Genomic DNA, 16,717 nt, shown 5'->3' on the forward strand with positions numbered 1-16,717 from the left:
ATGTTGCTGAGGAGATTTACAAGGTTGTTGCACTGGATGGGATACAGAGGAGATTTAACTGATTATTGCTCTATAGAGTGAACAGCGGAGATTTATCAGGATGTAGCACTACAGAGGGTGCTGAGGGTACTGAGGATATTTTACAGGGTGTTGCTTTAGAGAGGGTGCAGTTGAGATTTATGAGGATGTTGCACTGGAGAGGGTACAGAGTTGATTTACCAGCATGTTGCACTGCAAAGGTTAGCGAGCAGATTTACAATGATGTTGTACTAGAGAAGGTACAGAGGACATTCACCAGGCTGCTGCATTGCAGAGGGTACAGAGGAGATTTACCAGAGAGTATAAAGAGGAGTGTTATCATGATATTGCACAATAGAGTGTGCAGAGGAGATTTACCAGGATGTTGCACTGCAGAGGGTAGAGAGGAGACTTACATGGGTGTTGCACTAGAGAGGTACAGAGGAGATTTACCAGGATTTTGCACGGGAGAGGGTTCGGAGTAGATTTACCAGGATGTTACACTGGAGAGGGTAGAAACGAGATTTAGCAGGTTATTGCACTGGCGTGGTAAAGAGGAGATTCAACAGAATGTTGCAGTGGCGAGATTGCAGAAGAGATTTACCAGGATGCTGCACTGGAGTATATACAGAGGAGATTTACCAGGATGTTCCACTAGAGAGGATACAGAGAAGATTTACCAGGATGTTGCACTGGAGAAGGTAGAGAGGCGATTTACCAATATGTTGTGCCGAGAGCGTACAGAGGAGAGTTACCAGGATGTTGGACTGGACAGGGTACAGAACAGATTTACCTCGATGTTGAACTGGAGAGGGTACAAAGGATATTTACCCGGATGTTGCACTACAGATTTACAAGGTTATTGCATAATAGAAGGTACAGAGGAGTTTTACTGCGATATTATACTATTGATGGTACAGATGAAACTCATTAGGATGTTGCACTAGAGAGGATACAGTGGAGATTTTCCAGGATGCTCCACTAGCGAGGGTATAGAGGAGATTTTCCAGGATGTTGCACTGGAGAGTGTACAGCGGAGATTTACCAGCATGTTGCGCTGGAGAGATTACAGAGACGATTTACCAGGTTGTTGCACAGCAGAGGTAACAGAGGTGATTTACCAGGATTTTGTACTAGAGAAAACAGATGAGATTTTCCAGGATGTTGCTCTAGAGAGGGAGCAGTGGGATTTACCAGGATGCTGCACTGGAGTGGGTGCAGATCAGATTTACCAGGATGTTGCACTGTAGAGTGTAGAGAGGAACTTTTCAAGGATGTTGTACTAGAGAGGCTACAGAGGAGATTTACAATGTTGTTGCACGGGAGAGTATACGGAGGAGATTTACCAGGATATTACACTGCAGAGAATAGAGAGGAGATTTAGCAGGTTGTTGCACTGGCGAGGGTACAGAGGAGATGCAACATGATGTTGCACTGGAGTGGTTGCAGAAGAGTTTTAGCAGCATTTTGCACAGGATAAGGTACAGATGAGATTTACCAGCATGTTTCACTAGAGAGGATAGAGAGAAGATTTAGCACGATGTTGCACTGGAGAGGTTCGAGAGGAGACTTATCTGGATTTTGCACCGAAAGCAGGCAGAGGATATATACCAGGATGTTGCATTAGAGAGGATACAGAGAAGATTTTCCAGGTTATTGCGCTATAAATGAGAAAGAAAAGTTTTACCAGAATGTTACACTATAGAGGGTACAGCGGAGATATACCAGCATGTTGCGCTGGAGAGATTACAGAGACGATTTACCAGGTTGTTGCACTGGAGAGGCTACAGTGTAGATTCACCAGGATGTTGCACTAGAGGGGATACAATTAAGATTTTCCAGGATATTGCAAGAGAGAGGTCCAGTGGAGATTTAATAGCATGTTGCTCTGGAGAGATACGAGAGGAGATTAACCATAATGTTGTACTGGAGAGGGTAAAGAGGAGATTTAACAGGCTGTTGTACTAGAGAGGGTAAAGAGGAGTTTTTCCAGGATGTTGCTCCAGAGAGAGAGTGCAGGGGAGACTTTCCAGGATGTTCCACTGGTGAGGGTACAGAGGAGATTAGCAGGAGGTTGCACTAGATAGGGTACAGAGGAGATTTACCTGTATGTTGCACTAGAGAAGATACAGAGGAGATTTACCAGGATGTTCCACTAGAGAGGATACAGAGAAGACTTACCAGGATGTTGCATTGGGCAGGTTATAGGGGCGATTTCCAGGATGTTGCACTCTAGAGAATACAGGGGAGATTTACCAGAATATTGCACTAAAGAGGGAATAGAGGAGTTTTACCAGGATGTTGTACTAGCGAGGGTGCAGAGGAGATTTAACAGGAATTTGCACTAGAGAAGGTACAGGGGAGATTTAACAGGATGTTGCAGTGGAGAGATTACATAGGGGATTTACCTGAATGTTGCACTGGTGAGCGTGCAGACGAGATTTACCTGGATGTTATACTAGAGATGTTATAGAGGAGATTTACCAGGGTGTTGCACTTCAGAGTGTACAGAGGAGATTTACAAGGATGTTGAAATACAGAGGTTAGATTGGAGATATACAAGGATGTTGCACTGGAGAAGGTACACAGGTGATTTACCAGGATGTTACACTAGAGAGGATACAGAGGAAGTTTAACATGATATTGCACTAGAGAGGGTGCAGAGGAGATTTTGCAGGATGTTGCTCAAGAGAGGATGCAGTGGAGACTTACCAGGATGTTGCATTGGACAGTGTACAGAGGAGATTAGCAGGAGGTTGCACTAGATAGTGTAAAGAGGAGATTTACCTGTATGTTGCAGTAGAGAAGATACAGAAGAGATTTACCAGGATGTTCCACTAGAGACGATACAGATGAGATTTACCAGGATGTTGCAATGGAGAGGGTACAGATCAGATTTCCCAGGATGTTGCACTGGATGAGGTACAGAGCAGATTTACCTGGTTATGCACTATAGAGTGTACAGCGGATATTTATCAGGATGTAGCACTACAGAGGTTAATGAGGAGATTTTACAGGGGTTGCTCTAGAGAGGGTGCAGTGGAGATTTACCTGGATGTTGCTCTGGAGAGTTTACAGAGGAGATTTACAGCATGTTGCACTAGAGATGTTGCAGAGGAGATTTACAAGGTTGTTGCACTGGATGGGATACAGAGGAGATTTAACTGATTATTGCTCTATAGAGTGTACAGCGGAGATTTATCAGGATGTAGCACTACAGAGGGTGCTGACGGTACTGAGGATATTTTACAGGGTGTTGCTCTAGAGAGGGTGCAGTTGCGATTTATGTGGATGTTGCACTGGAGAGGGTACAGAGTTGATTTACCAGCATGTTGCACTGCAAAGGTTAGCGAGCAGATTTACAATGATGTTGCACTAGAGAGGGTACAGAGGAGATGTAACAGCATGTTGCACTAGAGATGGTAAAGAGGACATTCACCAGGCTGCTGCATTGCAGAGGGTACAGAGGAGATTTACCAGGATGTTACACTAGAGAGGATACAGAGGAGTTTTAACATGATATTGCACTAGAGAGTGTGCAGAGGAGATTTACCAGGATGTTGCACTGCAGAGGGTAGAGAGGAGACTTACATGGATGTTGCACTAGAGAGGTACAGAGGAGATTTACCAGGAATTTGCACGGGAGAGTGTATGGAGGAGATTTAGCAGGATGTTACACTAGAGAGCATAGAGACGAGATTTAGCAGGTTGTTGCACTGGCGAGAGTACAGAGGATATTCAACAGGATGTTGCAGTGGAGAGATTGCAGAGGAGATTTACCAGGATGCTGCACTGGAGTATATACAGAGGAGATTTAACAGGATGTTCCACTAGAGAGGATACAGAGAAAATGTACCAGGAAATTGCACTGGAGACGGTAGACAGGCGATTTACCAGTATGTTGCGCCGAGAGCGTACAGAGGAGAGTTACCAGGATGTTGGACTGGACAGGGTACAAAGGAGATTTTGCTGTATGTTGAACTGGAGAGGGTACAAAGGATATTTACCAGGATGTTGCACTAGAGATAGTACAGAGGAGATTTACAAGGTTATTGCGCTATAGAAGGTACAGAGGAGTTTTACTGGGATATTACAGTAGAGACGGTAAAGATGAAACTGACCAGGATGTTGCACTAGAGAGGATACAGTGGAGATTTTCCAGGATGATCCACTAGAGAGGGTATAGAGGAGATTTTCCAGAATGTTGCAGTGGAGAGTTTAGAGTGGAGATTTACCAGCATGTTGCGCTGGAGAGATTACAGAGACGATTTACCAGGTTGTTGCACTGGAGAGGCTACAGTGTAGATTCACCAGGATGTTGCACTAGAGGGGATACAATTAAGATTTTCCAGGATATTGCAAGAGAGAGGTCCAGTGGAGATTTAATAGCATGTTGCTCTGGAGAGATACGAGAGGAGATTAACCATAATGTTGTACTGGAGAGGGTAAAGAGGAGATTTAACAGGTTGTTGTACTAGAGAGGGTACAGAGGAGTTTTTCCAGGATGTTGCTCCAGAGAGAGAGTGCAGGGGAGACTTTCCAGGATGTTCCACTGGTGAGGGTACAGAGGAGATTAGCAGGAGGTTGCACTAGATAGGGTACAGAGGAGATTTACCTGTATGTTGCACTAGAGAAGATACAGAGGAGATTTACCAGGATGTTCCACTAGAGAGGATACAGAGAAGACTTACCAGGATGTTGCACTGGGCAGGTTATAGGGGCGATTTCCAGGATGTTGCACTCTAGAGAATACAGGGGAGATTTACCAGAATATTGCACTAAAGAGGGAATAGAGGAGTTTACCAGGATGTTGTACTAGCGAGGGTGCAGTGGAGATTTAACAGGAAGTTGCACTAGAGAAGGTACAGGGGAGATTTAACAGGATGTTGCAGTGGAGAGATTACATAGGGGATTTACCTGAATGTTGCACTGGTGAGCGTGCAGAGGAGATTTACCTGGATGTTATACTAGAGATGTTATAGAGGAGATTTACCAGGGTGTTGCACTTCAGGGTGTACAGAGGAGATTTACAAGGATGTTGAAATACAGAGGTTAGATTGGAGATATACAAGGATGTTGCACTGGAGAAGGTACACAGGTGATTTACCAGGATGTTACACTAGAGAGGATACAGAGGAGGTTTAACATGATATTGCACTAGAGAGGGTGCAGAGGAGATTTTGCAGGATGTTGCTCAAGAGAGGATGCATTGGAGACTTACCAGGATGTTGCATTGGACAGTGTACAGAGGAGATTAGCAGGAGGTTGCACTAGATAGTGTAAAGAGGAGATTTACCTGTATGTTGCAGTAGAGAAGATACAGAAGAGATTTACCAGGATGTTCCACTAGAGACGATACAGAGAAGATTTACCAGGATGTTGCAATGGAGAGGGTACAAATCAGATTTCTCAGGATGTTGCACTGGATGAGGTACAGAGCAGATTTACCTGGTTATGCACTATAGAGTGTACAGCGGATATTTATCAGGATGTAGCACTACAGAGGTTAATGAGGAGATTTTACAGGGTGTTGCTCTAGAGAGGGTGCAGTGGAGATTTACCTGGATGTTGCTCTGGAGAGTTTACAGAGGAGATTTACAGCATGTTGCACTAGAGATGTTGCTGAGGAGATTTACAAGGTTGTTGCACTGGATGGGATACAGAGGAGATTTAACTGATTATTGCTCTATAGAGTGTACAGCGGAGATTTATCAGGATGTAGCACTACAGAGGGTGCTGAGGGTACTGAGGATATTTTACAGGGTGTTGCTTTAGAGAGGGTGCAGTTGAGATTTATGAGGATGTTGCACTGGAGAGGGTACAGAGTTGATTTACCAGCATGTTGCACTGCAAAGGTTAGCGAGCAGATTTACAATGATGTTGTACTAGAGAAGGTACAGAGGACATTCACCAGGCTGCTGCATTGCAGAGGGTACAGAGGAGATTTACCAGAGAGTATAAAGAGGAGTGTTATCATGATATTGCACAATAGAGTGTGCAGAGGAGATTTACCAGGATGTTGCACTGCAGAGGGTAGAGAGGAGACTTACATGGGTGTTGCACTAGAGAGGTACAGAGGAGATTTACCAGGATTTTGCACGGGAGAGGGTTCGGAGTAGATTTACCAGGATGTTACACTGGAGAGGGTAGAAACGAGATTTAGCAGGTTATTGCACTGGCGTGGTAAAGAGGAGATTCAACAGAATGTTGCAGTGGCGAGATTGCAGAAGAGATTTACCAGGATGCTGCACTGGAGTATATACAGAGGAGATTTACCAGGATGTTCCACTAGAGAGGATACAGAGAAGATTTACCAGGATGTTGCACTGGAGAAGGTAGAGAGGCGATTTACCAATATGTTGCGCCGAGAGCGTACAGAGGAGAGTTACCAGGATGTTGGACTGGACAGGGTACAGAACAGATTTACCTCGATGTTGAACTGGAGAGGGTACAAAGAATATTTACCCGGATGTTGCACTACAGATTTACAAGGTTATTGCATAATAGAAGGTACAGAGGAGTTTTACTGCGATATTATACTATTGATGGTACAGATGAAACTCACCAGGATGTTGCACTAGAGAGGATACAGTGGAGATTTTCCAGGATGCTCCACTAGCGAGGGTATAGAGGAGATTTTCCAGGATGTTGCACTGGAGAGTGTACAGCGGAGATTTACCAGCATGTTGCGCTGGAGAGATTACAGAGACGATTTACCAGGTTGTTGCACAGCAGAGGTAACAGAGGTGATTTACCAGGATTTTGTACTAGAGAAAACAGATGAGATTTTCCAGGATGTTGCTCTAGAGAGGGAGCAGTGGGATTTACCAGGATGCTGCACTGGAGTGGGTGCAGATCAGATTTACCAGGATGTTGCACTGTAGAGTGTAGAGAGGAACTTTTCAAGGATGTTGTACTAGAGAGGCTACAGAGGAGATTTACAATGTTGTTGCACGGGAGAGTATACGGAGGAGATTTACCAGGATATTACACTGCAGAGAATAGAGAGGAGATTTAGCAGGTTGTTGCACTGGCGAGGGTACAGAGGAGATGCAACATGATGTTGCACTGGAGTGGTGGCAGAAGAGTTTTAGCAGCATTTTGCACAGGATAAGGTACAGATGAGATTTACCAGCATGTTTCACTAGAGAGGATAGAGAGAAGATTTAGCACGATGTTGCACTGGAGAGGTTCGAGAGGAGACTTATCTGGATTTTGCACCGAAAGCAGGCAGAGGATATATACCAGGATGTTGCATTAGAGAGGATACAGAGAAGATTTTCCAGGTTATTGCGCTATAAATGAGAAAGAAAAGTTTTACCAGAATGTTACACTATAGAGGGTACAGCGGAGATATACCAGCATGTTGCGCTGGAGAGATTACAGAGACGATTTACCAGGTTGTTGCACTGGAGAGGCTACAGTGTAGATTCACCAGGATGTTGCACTAGAGGGGATACAATTAAGATTTTCCAGGATATTGCAAGAGAGAGGTCCAGTGGAGATTTAATAGCATGTTGCTCTGGAGAGATACGAGAGGAGATTAACCATAATGTTGTACTGGAGAGGGTAAAGAGGAGATTTAACAGGTTGTTGTACTAGAGAGGGTACAGAGGAGTTTTTCCAGGATGTTGCTCCAGAGAGAGAGTGCAGGGGAGACTTTCCAGGATGTTCCACTGGTGAGGGTACAGAGGAGATTAGCAGGAGGTTGCACTAGATAGGGTACAGAGGAGATTTACCTGTATGTTGCACTAGAGAAGATACAGAGGAGATTTACCAGGATGTTCCACTAGAGAGGATACAGAGAAGACTTACCAGGATGTTGCACTGGGCAGGTTATAGGGGCGATTTCCAGGATGTTGCACTCTAGAGAATACAGGGGAGATTTACCAGAATATTGCACTAAAGAGGGAATAGAGGAGTTTTACCAGGATGTTGTACTAGCGAGGGTGCAGAGGAGATTTAACAGGAAGTTGCACTAGAGAAGGTACAGGGGAGATTTAACAGGATGTTGCAGTGGAGAGATTACATAGGGGATTTACCTGAATGTTGCACTGGTGAGCGTGCAGAGGAGATTTACCTGGATGTTATACTAGAGATGTTATAGAGGAGATTTACCAGGGTGTTGCACTTCAGGGTGTACAGAGGAGATTTACAAGGATGTTGAAATACAGAGGTTAGATTGGAGATATACAAGGATGTTGCACTGGAGAAGGTACACAGGTGATTTACCAGGATGTTACACTAGAGAGGATACAGAGGAGGTTTAACATGATATTGCACTAGAGAGGGTGCAGAGGAGATTTTGCAGGATGTTGCTCAAGAGAGGATGCATTGGAGACTTACCAGGATGTTGCATTGGACAGTGTACAGAGGAGATTAGCAGGAGGTTGCACTAGATAGTGTAAAGAGGAGATTTACCTGTATGTTGCAGTAGAGAAGATACAGAAGAGATTTACCAGGATGTTCCACTAGAGACGATACAGAGAAGATTTACCAGGATGTTGCAATGGAGAGGGTACAAATCAGATTTCTCAGGATGTTGCACTGGATGAGGTACAGAGCAGATTTACCTGGTTATGCACTATAGAGTGTACAGCGGATATTTATCAGGATGTAGCACTACAGAGGTTAATGAGGAGATTTTACAGGGTGTTGCTCTAGAGAGGGTGCAGTGGAGATTTACCTGGATGTTGCTCTGGAGAGTTTACAGAGGAGATTTACAGCATGTTGCACTAGAGATGTTGCTGAGGAGATTTACAAGGTTGTTGCACTGGATGGGATACAGAGGAGATTTAACTGATTATTGCTCTATAGAGTGTACAGCGGAGATTTATCAGGATGTAGCACTACAGAGGGTGCTGAGGGTACTGAGGATATTTTACAGGGTGTTGCTTTAGAGAGGGTGCAGTTGAGATTTATGAGGATGTTGCACTGGAGAGGGTACAGAGTTGATTTACCAGCATGTTGCACTGCAAAGGTTAGCGAGCAGATTTACAATGATGTTGTACTAGAGAAGGTACAGAGGACATTCACCAGGTTGCTGCATTGCAGAGGGTACAGAGGAGATTTACCAGAGAGTATAAAGAGGAGTGTTATCATGATATTGCACAATAGAGTGTGCAGAGGAGATTTACCAGGATGTTGCACTGCAGAGGGTAGAGAGGAGACTTACATGGGTGTTGCACTAGAGAGGTACAGAGGAGATTTACCAGGATTTTGCACGGGAGAGGGTTCGGAGTAGATTTACCAGGATGTTACACTGGAGAGGGTAGAAACGAGATTTAGCAGGTTATTGCACTGGCGTGGTAAAGAGGAGATTCAACAGAATGTTGCAGTGGCGAGATTGCAGAAGAGATTTACCAGGATGCTGCACTGGAGTATATACAGAGGAGATTTACCAGGATGTTCCACTAGAGAGGATACAGAGAAGATTTACCAGGATGTTGCACTGGAGAAGGTAGAGAGGCGATTTACCAATATGTTGCGCCGAGAGCGTACAGAGGAGAGTTACCAGGATGTTGGACTGGACAGGGTACAGAACAGATTTACCTCGATGTTGAACTGGAGAGGGTACAAAGGATATTTACCCGGATGTTGCACTACAGATTTACAAGGTTATTGCGCAATAGAAGGTACAGAGGAATTTTACTGCGAAATTATACTATTGATGGTACAGATGAAACTCACCAGGATGTTGCACTAGAGAGGATACAGTGGAGATTTTCCAGGATGCTCCACTAGCGAGGGTATAGAGGAGATTTTCCAGGATGTTGCACTGGAGAGTGTACAGCGGAGATTTACCAGCATGTTGCGCTGGAGAGATTACAGAGACGATTTACCAGGTTGTTGCACAGCAGAGGTAACAGAGGTGATTTACCAGGATTTTGTACTAGAGAAAACAGATGAGATTTTCCAGGATGTTGCTCTAGAGAGGGAGCAGTGGGATTTACCAGGATGCTGCACTGGAGTGGGTGCAGATCAGATTTACCAGGATGTTGCACTGTAGAGTGTAGAGAGGAACTTTTCAAGGATGTTGTACTAGAGAGGCTACAGAGGAGATTTACAATGTTGTTGCACGGGAGAGTATACGGAGGAGATTTACCAGGATATTACACTGCAGATAATAGAGAGGAGATTTAGCAGGTTGTTGCACTGGCGAGGGTACAGAGGAGATGCAACATGATGTTGCACTGGAGTGGTTGCAGAAGAGTTTTAGCAGCATTTTGCACAGGATAAGGTACAGATGAGATTTACCAGCATGTTTCACTAGAGAGGATAGAGAGAAGATTTAGCACGATGTTGCACTGGAGAGGTTCGAGAGGAGACTTATCTGGATTTTGCACCGAAAGCAGGCAGAGGATATATACCAGGATGTTGCATTAGAGAGGATACAGAGAAGATTTTCCAGGTTATTGCGCTATAAATGAGAAAGAAAAGTTTTACCAGAATGTTACACTATAGAGGGTACAGCGGAGATATACCAGCATGTTGCGCTGGAGAGATTACAGAGACGATTTACCAGGTTGTTGCACTGGAGAGGCTACAGTGTAGATTCACCAGGATGTTGCACTAGAGGGGATACAATTAAGATTTTCCAGGATATTGCAAGAGAGAGGTCCAGTGGAGATTTAATAGCATGTTGCTCTGGAGAGATACGAGAGGAGATTAACCATAATGTTGTACTGGAGAGGGTAAAGAGGAGATTTAACAGGTTGTTGTACTAGAGAGGGTACAGAGGAGTTTTTCCAGGATGTTGCTCCAGAGAGAGAGTGCAGGGGAGACTTTCCAGGATGTTCCACTGGTGAGGGTACAGAGGAGATTAGCAGGAGGTTGCACTAGATAGGGTACAGAGGAGATTTACCTGTATGTTGCACTAGAGAAGATACAGAGGAGATTTACCAGGATGTTCCACTAGAGAGGATACAGAGAAGACTTACCAGGATGTTGCACTGGGCAGGTTATAGGGGCGATTTCCAGGATGTTGCACTCTAGAGAATACAGGGGAGATTTACCAGAATATTGCACTAAAGAGGGAATAGAGGAGTTTACCAGGATGTTGTACTAGCGAGGGTGCAGTGGAGATTTAACAGGAAGTTGCACTAGAGAAGGTACAGGGGAGATTTAACAGGATGTTGCAGTGGAGAGATTACATAGGGGATTTACCTGAATGTTGCACTGGTGAGCGTGCAGAGGAGATTTACCTGGATGTTATACTAGAGATGTTATAGAGGAGATTTACCAGGGTGTTGCACTTCAGGGTGTACAGAGGAGATTTACAAGGATGTTGAAATACAGAGGTTAGATTGGAGATATACAAGGATGTTGCACTGGAGAAGGTACACAGGTGATTTACCAGGATGTTACACTAGAGAGGATACAGAGGAGGTTTAACATGATATTGCACTAGAGAGGGTGCAGAGGAGATTTTGCAGGATGTTGCTCAAGAGAGGATGCATTGGAGACTTACCAGGATGTTGCATTGGACAGTGTACAGAGGAGATTAGCAGGAGGTTGCACTAGATAGTGTAAAGAGGAGATTTACCTGTATGTTGCAGTAGAGAAGATACAGAAGAGATTTACCAGGATGTTCCACTAGAGACGATACAGAGAAGATTTACCAGGATGTTGCAATGGAGAGGGTACAAATCAGATTTCTCAGGATGTTGCACTGGATGAGGTACAGAGCAGATTTACCTGGTTATGCACTATAGAGTGTACAGCGGATATTTATCAGGATGTAGCACTACAGAGGTTAATGAGGAGATTTTACAGGGTGTTGCTCTAGAGAGGGTGCAGTGGAGATTTACCTGGATGTTGCTCTGGAGAGTTTACAGAGGAGATTTACAGCATGTTGCACTAGAGATGTTGCTGAGGAGATTTACAAGGTTGTTGCACTGGATGGGATACAGAGGAGATTTAACTGATTATTGCTCTATAGAGTGTACAGCGGAGATTTATCAGGATGTAGCACTACAGAGGGTGCTGAGGGTACTGAGGATATTTTACAGGGTGTTGCTTTAGAGAGGGTGCAGTTGAGATTTATGAGGATGTTGCACTGGAGAGGGTACAGAGTTGATTTACCAGCATGTTGCACTGCAAAGGTTAGCGAGCAGATTTACAATGATGTTGTACTAGAGAAGGTACAGAGGACATTCACCAGGCTGCTGCATTGCAGAGGGTACAGAGGAGATTTACCAGAGAGTATAAAGAGGAGTGTTATCATGATATTGCACAATAGAGTGTGCAGAGGAGATTTACCAGGATGTTGCACTGCAGAGGGTAGAGAGGAGACTTACATGGGTGTTGCACTAGAGAGGTACAGAGGAGATTTACCAGGATTTTGCACGGGAGAGGGTTCGGAGTAGATTTACCAGGATGTTACACTGGAGAGGGTAGAAACGAGATTTAGCAGGTTATTGCACTGGCGTGGTAAAGAGGAGATTCAACAGAATGTTGCAGTGGCGAGATTGCAGAAGAGATTTACCAGGATGCTGCACTGGAGTATATACAGAGGAGATTTACCAGGATGTTCCACTAGAGAGGATACAGAGAAGATTTACCAGGATGTTGCACTGGAGAAGGTAGAGAGGCGATTTACCAATATGTTGCGCCGAGAGCGTACAGAGGAGAGTTACCAGGATGTTGGACTGGACAGGGTACAGAACAGATTTACCTCGATGTTGAACTGGAGAGGGTACAAAGAATATTTACCCGGATGTTGCACTACAGATTTACAAGGTTATTGCATAATAGAAGGTACAGAGGAGTTTTACTGCGATATTATACTATTGATGGTACAGATGAAACTCACCAGGATGTTGCACTAGAGAGGATACAGTGGAGATTTTCCAGGATGCTCCACTAGCGAGGGTATAGAGGAGATTTTCCAGGATGTTGCACTGGAGAGTGTACAGCGGAGATTTACCAGCATGTTGCGCTGGAGAGATTACAGAGACGATTTACCAGGTTGTTGCACAGCAGAGGTAACAGAGGTGATTTACCAGGATTTTGTACTAGAGAAAACAGATGAGATTTTCCAGGATGTTGCTCTAGAGAGGGAGCAGTGGGATTTACCAGGATGCTGCACTGGAGTGGGTGCAGATCAGATTTACCAGGATGTTGCACTGTAGAGTGTAGAGAGGAACTTTTCAAGGATGTTGTACTAGAGAGGCTACAGAGGAGATTTACAATGTTGTTGCACGGGAGAGTATACGGAGGAGATTTACCAGGATATTACACTGCAGAGAATAGAGAGGAGATTTAGCAGGTTGTTGCACTGGCGAGGGTACAGAGGAGATGCAACATGATGTTGCACTGGAGTGGTGGCAGAAGAGTTTTAGCAGCATTTTGCACAGGATAAGGTACAGATGAGATTTACCAGCATGTTTCACTAGAGAGGATAGAGAGAAGATTTAGCACGATGTTGCACTGGAGAGGTTCGAGAGGAGACTTATCTGGATTTTGCACCGAAAGCAGGCAGAGGATATATACCAGGATGTTGCATTAGAGAGGATACAGAGAAGATTTTCCAGGTTATTGCGCTATAAATGAGAAAGAAAAGTTTTACCAGAATGTTACACTATAGAGGGTACAGCGGAGATATACCAGCATGTTGCGCTGGAGAGATTACAGAGACGATTTACCAGGTTGTTGCACTGGAGAGGCTACAGTGTAGATTCACCAGGATGTTGCACTAGAGGGGATACAATTAAGATTTTCCAGGATATTGCAAGAGAGAGGTCCAGTGGAGATTTAATAGCATGTTGCTCTGGAGAGATACGAGAGGAGATTAACCATAATGTTGTACTGGAGAGGGTAAAGAGGAGATTTAACAGGTTGTTGTACTAGAGAGGGTACAGAGGAGTTTTTCCAGGATGTTGCTCCAGAGAGAGAGTGCAGGGGAGACTTTCCAGGATGTTCCACTGGTGAGGGTACAGAGGAGATTAGCAGGAGGTTGCACTAGATAGGGTACAGAGGAGATTTACCTGTATGTTGCACTAGAGAAGATACAGAGGAGATTTACCAGGATGTTCCACTAGAGAGGATACAGAGAAGACTTACCAGGATGTTGCACTGGGCAGGTTATAGGGGCGATTTCCAGGATGTTGCACTCTAGAGAATACAGGGGAGATTTACCAGAATATTGCACTAAAGAGGGAATAGAGGAGTTTTACCAGGATGTTGTACTAGCGAGGGTGCAGAGGAGATTTAACAGGAAGTTGCACTAGAGAAGGTACAGGGGAGATTTAACAGGATGTTGCAGTGGAGAGATTACATAGGGGATTTACCTGAATGTTGCACTGGTGAGCGTGCAGAGGAGATTTACCTGGATGTTATACTAGAGATGTTATAGAGGAGATTTACCAGGGTGTTGCACTTCAGGGTGTACAGAGGAGATTTACAAGGATGTTGAAATACAGAGGTTAGATTGGAGATATACAAGGATGTTGCACTGGAGAAGGTACACAGGTGATTTACCAGGATGTTACACTAGAGAGGATACAGAGGAGGTTTAACATGATATTGCACTAGAGAGGGTGCAGAGGAGATTTTGCAGGATGTTGCTCAAGAGAGGATGCATTGGAGACTTACCAGGATGTTGCATTGGACAGTGTACAGAGGAGATTAGCAGGAGGTTGCACTAGATAGTGTAAAGAGGAGATTTACCTGTATGTTGCAGTAGAGAAGATACAGAAGAGATTTACCAGGATGTTCCACTAGAGACGATACAGAGAAGATTTACCAGGATGTTGCAATGGAGAGGGTACAAATCAGATTTCTCAGGATGTTGCACTGGATGAGGTACAGAGCAGATTTACCTGGTTATGCACTATAGAGTGTACAGCGGATATTTATCAGGATGTAGCACTACAGAGGTTAATGAGGAGATTTTACAGGGTGTTGCTCTAGAGAGGGTGCAGTGGAGATTTACCTGGATGTTGCTCTGGAGAGTTTACAGAGGAGATTTACAGCATGTTGCACTAGAGATGTTGCTGAGGAGATTTACAAGGTTGTTGCACTGGATGGGATACAGAGGAGATTTAACTGATTATTGCTCTATAGAGTGTACAGCGGAGATTTATCAGGATGTAGCACTACAGAGGGTGCTGAGGGTACTGAGGATATTTTACAGGGTGTTGCTTTAGAGAGGGTGCAGTTGAGATTTATGAGGATGTTGCACTGGAGAGGGTACAGAGTTGATTTACCAGCATGTTGCACTGCAAAGGTTAGCGAGCAGATTTACAATGATGTTGTACTAGAGAAGGTACAGAGGACATTCACCAGGTTGCTGCATTGCAGAGGGTACAGAGGAGATTTACCAGAGAGTATAAAGAGGAGTGTTATCATGATATTGCACAATAGAGTGTGCAGAGGAGATTTACCAGGATGTTGCACTGCAGAGGGTAGAGAGGAGACTTACATGGGTGTTGCACTAGAGAGGTACAGAGGAGATTTACCAGGATTTTGCACGGGAGAGGGTTCGGAGTAGATTTACCAGGATGTTACACTGGAGAGGGTAGAAACGAGATTTAGCAGGTTATTGCACTGGCGTGGTAAAGAGGAGATTCAACAGAATGTTGCAGTGGCGAGATTGCAGAAGAGATTTACCAGGATGCTGCACTGGAGTATATACAGAGGAGATTTACCAGGATGTTCCACTAGAGAGGATACAGAGAAGATTTACCAGGATGTTGCACTGGAGAAGGTAGAGAGGCGATTTACCAATATGTTGCGCCGAGAGCGTACAGAGGAGAGTTACCAGGATGTTGGACTGGACAGGGTACAGAACAGATTTACCTCGATGTTGAACTGGAGAGGGTACAAAGGATATTTACCCGGATGTTGCACTACAGATTTACAAGGTTATTGCGCAATAGAAGGTACAGAGGAATTTTACTGCGAAATTATACTATTGATGGTACAGATGAAACTCACCAGGATGTTGCACTAGAGAGGATACAGTGGAGATTTTCCAGGATGCTCCACTAGCGAGGGTATAGAGGAGATTTTCCAGGATGTTGCACTGGAGAGTGTACAGCGGAGATTTACCAGCATGTTGCGCTGGAGAGATTACAGAGACGATTTACCAGGTTGTTGCACAGCAGAGGTAACAGAGGTGATTTACCAGGATTTTGTACTAGAGAAAACAGATGAGATTTTCCAGGATGTTGCTCTAGAGAGGGAGCAGTGGGATTTACCAGGATGCTGCACTGGAGTGGGTGCAGATCAGATTTACCAGGATGTTGCACTGTAGAGTGTAGAGAGGAACTTTTCAAGGATGTTGTACTAGAGAGGCTACAGAGGAGATTTACAATGTTGTTGCACGGGAGAGTATACGGAGGAGATTTACCAGGATATTACACTGCAGATAATAGAGAGGAGATTTAGCAGGTTGTTGCACTGGCGAGGGTACAGAGGAGATGCAACATGATGTTGCACTGGAGTGGTTGCAGAAGAGTTTTAGCAGCATTTTGCACAGGATAAGGTACAGATGAGATTTACCAGCATGTTTCACTAGAGAGGATAGAGAGAAGATTTAGCACGATGTTGCACTGGAGAGGTTCGAGAGGAGACTTATCTGGATTTTGCACCGAAAGCAGGCAGAGGATATATACCAGGATGTTGCATTAGAGAGGATACAGAGAAGATTTTCCAGGTTATTGCGCTATAAATGAGAAAGAAAAGTTTTACCAGA

The sequence above is a fragment of the Pristiophorus japonicus genome, chromosome Y (genome assembly GCF_044704955.1).
Source record: "Pristiophorus japonicus isolate sPriJap1 chromosome Y, sPriJap1.hap1, whole genome shotgun sequence".
Lineage (NCBI taxonomy): Eukaryota > Metazoa > Chordata > Chondrichthyes > Pristiophoridae > Pristiophorus > Pristiophorus japonicus.